The following is a 7871-nucleotide window of genomic DNA, read 5'->3' as shown; positions in this document are numbered from 1 at the left end:
ACCCACAGATCAATTTTGGAGTACAAAGTGCTCAGCACAATTTCAAGGCAGATAACTAAGATGGTCCAGCCTCAAGCACTACTCCAGCCAGGACATCAGATAAGTCCTAAACTTTCCCAACATTCACTACCCCTGCCTTGACTGCTGACAGTATACTGTCCAAACTGTACAAGCAGGACACAAAAGCAAATAACTGCCAAACTTTGGCCAGACAAGGTGGGACAGTCATTCAAAATTGCCTGCTTCACACAAAAGTCTGTCAGATATTCTAGGCCTGTAGGTAGAAGATGGATGCCCCAACATTACAGAAAAAACAGGATGATTGTCTAGGAAGCCAGTTGTTCTGTCATTTCTATAGTTTTGGAAGCTCTTTGCTCTGAACTTCCTCTTTACTCAGGTAAAATTATATTCTTCTGGGGTCTCTGATGGAGTTGAAGACTAGATATTTATATTTATAGTTTTTCTTGGCACTAAATTCAGAAAAGAAATTCACAAAAGAGGTGTAAAGTGTATAAGGTTGAGAAATTTAAAAGGATAGTTTTTGGTTGGTAATACAAGTAAGGATAGGAAGTGAATTAGGCAGAAAACTTTAGACTCACCAAAATAGGACAAATAATGTAGTATTATCTCTGAATTTGCCATAAGTAAATAGACTGGACATTGTGAATGCAATTCTTAGCTGATAATTGTTCTTATGGTATGTAGTATTTTTGTGTCAGAGTTAAAGCCTTCCTATTTTACTTATAGAAAAAAGGGGAAATGTTGTGTGATATTTTGACTGCATTCTGATACCCCCAAGACTGACCAAAATGAACCATAGAAATTTTGCAGGACTGCAATAGATAAAAATAGGTAGTAGTAGGGTGGGGCTTAAAAAGGGTCTTGGCCTTTTTAGGTGGAGGAACCACAGGGAAAAGAGGTCACTGGTCACTTCTCTGCTGCTTCTCTGATTATTCAGTTTCTTATGCCTATAGTTTTGATGGACAAAGAATAATTAGGTAAACAATTCAATGGAGCATCATAGGTATACCTCTGTATCTCTCTGTCTCTGTCTCTATGTCTCTCTCTGCATGTGTGTATATTTGAGCTTTTCATGTTCTGAGAGAGCATCATGTAATATAGATCCAGCTGAACTATGTGGCTCAGGTTGCATTGAACTTTAAGCCTTGGCCCCAAGTGCTTTAACTATAGACAGAATCAACCACAGAAAACTTTTCCTTCTCCTTTATCTTTACTCTCATCTTTCTTGTCCCCATTATCTTCTCTCTCCTCCTTCTTCCCTTATGAATATTGTGCTATTCAAATGTAACTTCTTATATTTCAAGTGAGTTTCCTTTAACATTTGGAAACCAACCACTGTCTTACTTCAATGGTAACATTATTATCCTAAATATCCTTTTGCTACTGCCAGCAATCACTACTGTGATCATTACTTGACTATAATGTTTGCTCTATATTATTTTCCATTGCATATATTCTTCTCTACTTACAAAGAAATACAGTACAAAATCTTGTTTTCATCCTCTTCTGTATCAGAGCAGCAGGAGGTAGGTAGAGTCACATGAAGCTATGCTTACTGCAAAGAGATGGCCTGGATCATTAATTTTGCTCTTTGATGCTTCCTGAAAACATGACACTTTTCTCTAGTTGATTCACCACTACATTCCTTGGTAATATTTCTTGCTTTCGCATACTTCCTCAGTTGACACTTCCCCTCTCTCTCTTGCTTTGTATATGATGGAGAAAATATATCCCTTCAAAAAATAGCTTTTATAAACTACAACCAAGTATCTTACTAGCTTACCTTCAGCAATCTAAACTCATACACTTTGTCTTCCTTCTATTACAATGGGTCAAGTAGCCAGTCTTTCCTAAGGCTGTCATCTCCATTTGTATGATAGATCTCGTATCAGTAAGCTTTCCCTCTGTAATAAATCACTCAGAACTTCATGGCTAAAATCAACAGTTTTATTATTACCACTCAGGCATCTAAAAGAATGCTATGGTTTGGTTGATCTAGGATTTGCTGAAAAAAAATGTTGCAGCCTAGGCATGGTCTTTGGTAGAATAGTTCTCAGTTAGACTCCACTTGGAGTTGACTCTGAGACTGAATTTGAAAATACATCCTATTCAAGGACATTCATTCTCTTATTCCATAGCCATGTGGAAGTAAATAGGGTCAAAGAAAGTCTCTTGAAATTCCTTTCATTTACAGATATTAATTTATCTAGTCATACACAAATTGAAAACACAGGAAAATATTCTCTTACCTTTTAGAAAGCTAAAACTAAAATAGTATAGTGAAAAAGAGAGACAAACATTTGTATAATATAATAAAATATTATACTGCTCTATAATTCCTACAAATACATAACTTCTTCCCTTATTCCCCATCTTAATTCATCAGTCTTCCTCCAACTGAATCAGCCTCATAACAGACATGCAGAAATGTTTATTGAAAAACAATAAAGCCAAACCAATGTTCTTTGGCTGCAAGTCAATCAAAATCCCAGTATCATCCTTTCCTGTGTTGTTAAATTCCTTGACAGGAATGTCTGAATGCAGATTCATATCTAATCCTCTGCCAATACTAAGCATTACTTACTCAAGATTTATTCTAGATATTCTTCTGAAACCATTACAACTAGGATAATCAATAATTCCCAATTTTCAAGTCCAATGTCACAATCTTATTGATATCAGAAAGAAGATACAGTATACCACTCTCTACTCTTTGAAGTACCTCATTTACTTAGGTTTTGTTATCTTATTTTCTTATTCTTTTTCTGAAACTTCCCTGTAACATATGAATTTATCCAGTGACATTAATCTTATTTATCTTGTTTTTAATTTTGTTTCTAGACTATCAATCATCAGACCTTCTACCAAAGGTAGATGTGAAATCTAGATAACACCTTATAGCTTATAGTTAAATGAACATTCAAATTAGTATCACTAAAGCAATCTTGATACATTATTTAAACAGCGAGAAAGACATTGTATATGTGCTGTGGGATGGCATTCTGTATGCTGTGTATGTGTTGCTCTGATTGGTTGATAAATAAAATGCTGATTGACCAATAGTCAGGCAGAAAGTATGGATAGGGTGAGCAGATGAGGAGAATTCTGGGAAGAGGAAGGGCTGAGTCAGGGGTCACCAGCTACACACAAAGGAAGCAAGATGTCAAGGCAGAATTGAGAAAAGCCATGTGGCTAAACATAGATAAGAATAATGGGTTAATTTAAGTGTAAGAGCTAGTCAGTAATGCTTCTGAGCTAATGGCCAAGCAGTTATAATTAATATTAAGCCTCTGAATGATTATTTTATAAGTGACTGCAGACTTGCAAGGTGGGGGGGGGGGGTCAGGCAGGACCTACAAAAACTTCTGACTACAGATATGAATGAATCATAACTATTTTTAAAGTAGATTAAATATCATATCAATAAATTGTTTCCTCTTACCTGTCACAGCCAGTGATTTCATAACAATGCATCACATTATAACCTCACAATTTTTAAGATCTACAATACACATTTTTGACATCTTAGTCCTTAATCCTCATGTATAAGTTCTCTACAAATTTCATTTTTGCTGCCTTTTCAAATAATCAAAGTGATCAAAACTAAGCATGATTAACTTGCTGTATTAAAATTCCCTCCAAACATATTTTTGCCTCTGGTTTATATTCCAAATGACTGTTTTCCATATTATAGTCAATGATTTTGGAAGATACAAGTCTGATGAGGTCTTTTTCTGTAACATGAATTGCTCAGTGTTCATATTAATAAAAAAAAAAAAAACCAGAGCCAGAGATTGGGATGAAATTTTAAAGATTAGAGAAACAGAACAACCAGCCAGCCACAAGTTCTTACCTCTAAGGAATCCTCAGTCTCAAGAGAGTGAGTCTCTGTTTCCTCACACCTTATATACCTTTTTCTGCCCTGCCATCTTACATCCCAGGATTAAAGGTGTGTGTGCTTCCCAAGCAAAGGCATGAAATCTCAAGTATTGGGATTAAAGGTGTATTGTCTGGTACCACCCTGGCTAACTCAGTTGGTAGTATAAAGCATGAAACTCTTAATCTCAGGGTCATGGGTTTGTACCCCATGTTGAGCACCAGATATTGGTTGTAGTATTAAGGCAACTCTATGTAGTTAAAAGGGAGGTTTATTTTGTGTGGTAACTTAGAAGTAAAGGGATAGGTTACAGGGTCTGGGAAAAGTACAGCAAAGTCCAGCAGTGTTCTCTGGAGAACTCTGCTACATCTACTAACAGCATCCAGGATCCAGGAACCAACAGAGCCAGCACATCGGGATCTTGGGTTTTAAGGGCTTGTGTCTCAGCCCTGCCTTGTAGGTGTGACAGTTACCCAAAGCCTCAATGGAGGTAGTACTTCCAGGTCAAAGCTGGAATAGCTACCCACTACAAAGGTGTGTGCGACTATGCCTGGCTCTGTTCACAGAGTTCCAAAGGGTTCTTTGTCTCCTGAGTGATAAGATGAAGGGTGTGTGCCATCATTGTCTGGCCACTATGTCTAATCTATTGGCTGGCTCTGTCCTCTGATCCTCAGATAAGTTCTATAGGGGTGCACAATACATCACAACATTTTTCCATTAGTAAATTTTGAAACATTTTTTAGCATTAAATCTAAAATATGAAAATATTTTACATCAACTTTCTCCATTCATGACATCTGGTCTCATTGTTATTCATTCTACATTCCACATAATTCACAATTTCAAAAAATGTACATTATTTTCTCTATAGGGATCACTGTAGATTCAAATTCTGCATGATCACTTTCTCACTTTGGATTATGTTCAAATTTCTTCTTTAAAGGGAATTTATACAGGTCAATGTTTAGATCTTTTTCACTCTATACATCCTAGGTATATTTGTCACATATATAAATATAGAGGAAGGAATTAGAGAGGGGACATGGATCTCCCTAGGATGGTAAAATAGACTAGGCTTTAGGGGTAGACTGGGAATGGGATGTAACTGGAACAGGAGGATCAAGTGGATAGGTGGAGTGGTGATGGGTTTGAGGAAAAAGTGAAGGGAGAGTATTAGAATTTGGGGACATTTGATTGGTGGTATGGAAATCTGGCATAGTGTAAACTTCCTAAAATGCATGAAGGCAACCATAATGAATTATTCAAATAATGGAGGAGACAAAGTCCCAATTGGCAATTTCTTTTCATCAAACTAAGCTTTCAGTACCAATTCAATTTTTGGCCAATGGGGTCCCATGGAAATCTTCAAACAACCCAGGACAGTATCTTGCTCTCTCAAATCTTAAATAAAGGCCCCATTGCTGAAGACATAATCCACACAACTCATTGAACGTGTAGAGGTAAAGGTGGAGTTTACATAGATCCACCATTCCTACATTCTAGTGACTTTGCTATGGGAAGGTGCTCTCCAGGTTAGCAATATAAAAATGTAATAGCAACTTAGCCATAGATCCTTTGATCTACAATGCTGTCCTTCCTGCAAAATATGCTAGGGAAATAGAGACACAAAGCTGTGGGAGAGCCAACCAATGTCTGCTTTTACTTAAAGCCCACTCCATGAGATGTAACTGGTACCTAACACTGCTTGGTTGACCAAGAGCCAGAGACTAGATAACATAGAAACCTAGGGTAAAAGCAAACACTATTGGCAATAAAAGAAAAAGTAGCTATAAAATGATTCCTAATGATATTTTGTTATACTCATAGATAAGAGTCATATTTAGCCATTATTAGATAGCTTCCTCCTGCAGTAGATAAGAATCAATTCAGAGACCCACAGCCAGACATTAAGCAGGGCAAGAGAGAGACTTTGAAACACTTAGCACTCAATGGAGTGTCTCCATCAAATTTTTCACATCAAAGCTCATGAAACCCTGTGGAAGAAGCAGAAAGAATCTAAGAGCTTAATGGGATGTAGGACATCTGGAGAAGAAGGCATTCTGAATAACCCGAGCAAAGCTCATATGAACTCACAGAGAGCAAAGGAGAAAACACAGGCCCTGAACATTCTGCACCCAGTCCTCTGCACATATATTATTGCTGTGGAATAATCCTTCTGTACACTGTAAAGATTTCTCACTTGAATTGAAAAGACTGATTGGCCAATAGCCATGCAGGAAGTTTAGTTTGGGGCAATCAAATTGAGAATGCTGGGAGGAAGAAGGGAAGACTCAGAAGAGAGTAATGAAGATAAGCAGTCAAGCAAGATGGGCATGCCATACTGAGAAATGATACCAAGCCAAGCAAAGCATAGATAAGAAATATGGGTAAATTTAAGTGTAAGAATTAGCTAGTAACAAGCCTGAGCTATTGACCAAGCATTTATAATTCATATTTAGCCTCATTTAGCCTTTTTACAACTGGTGGATGGGAAAGAAATGTCTGTCTGCATACCATGGCTTTCAGGTCAGTGTTATTCTACTATATTTTATTTTGTTATCTTTTATTCTTATCTGTTAGAAGCCTGTTTTTTTTTTCTAGTGAAAGACAAACCAGAATGGGTTTAGATTGAGAGTAACCAGAAGGAGTAGAAAGAGAGGGGAAGCTATAATCATGACATATTGTATGAGAAAAAAATAATTTTTCAATAAAACTCAATAAAAGGGATAAAAGAAAAGAAGACTTTTATTGAAAAATATGTGTCAGCTGTTTTCAAGCATTAACATCTATAACCACCATATAACCCAGCAATCCTTCTGCTTGGTGTATACCCAAAGGGAATGAAATCATAGTGTTGAAGCTGACGTGATACTTGTGAGTTTACTGCCCCATGATGAACCCAAGGGAAAGCATGTGGCCTACCTAAATGATCATTGGCAACTTAAAGGATAAACTTTATGTGTCACATATGTACAACAGCATCATAATTGACCAAGAAAAGGTGAATTCCCTTTATTTCCATCATCCATTAATCTAAAGCACATATATTAAGGGATATAAAGCAGGCACAGCACAATCACTACATTTTTAAAAATTCACATACAGAATTGTAAAAAAAAAGTGATTGGAGTAGAGATTATAACAATGATTTTGAAAAGCTGCAAAAGGTAGATTTATAGATAGCAGAAAGTAAGATTGGTCTGCATAATCAAAAGTATTGCTTAATAGGAAGAATATGTTATGGTTCCACTGTTCAGTAGATTGACTGTACTTAATACTATATTATACATGAAAATGTCCATTAAAGTGAATTTTGAAACAAATATTCATGTGATATACATTAATTATTCTGATTTAGTTATTATACTTTGCATTACCTTGTATCCCATTTTTTGTCCAGTATATCAAATAAAATTAGACCTTAAAAAGACACAGAATTTTAAATAAAATTACAATAACACTAGAATTTGTACCCTTGTAACTCCCTGCAATACTTCTTAATTATAAAACCCGATTTAACAAAATGTATTTTGCAACCTTATGATAATTCCAAAGACAAGATGATAAAAATAGAAGAATGTACTATTCTTTAGAATCACATTCTATAAACTTTCAAAGCATTTCTATTGCTCCATTTTCTGTCCTATGATTATCTCCTCTAATTGAATACTTTAAGAGATTTCTCACTTGGATTTTAATAACTCTATTTACTTTAAAATATCTGATCATAGTTGTAAACGGCCCCAGGAAAGAGATTTTTGGTTTGTAATTACTCTTAATAGTCTAATTATTTCAAATAGTTGACATTAGACTTTACCAAATAATTATCTAAATCTAACTTAAATATACAATTAACTGAGGAAAAAATTAGAATCTCCCTTGCACATCTGAAAGAAGTTAGTTTTCTATACACAGATTATAGGCCAATTTATTTGCTTACTGATAATTTAAAACCCTTCTTGAGAATTGTAAG

This window comes from Onychomys torridus, chromosome 16, assembly GCF_903995425.1.
Source record: "Onychomys torridus chromosome 16, mOncTor1.1, whole genome shotgun sequence".
Classification (NCBI taxonomy): Eukaryota; Metazoa; Chordata; class Mammalia; order Rodentia; family Cricetidae; genus Onychomys; species Onychomys torridus.
The sequence above is the reverse complement of the archived record's forward strand: the minus strand, read 5'-3'. Positions refer to the sequence as shown.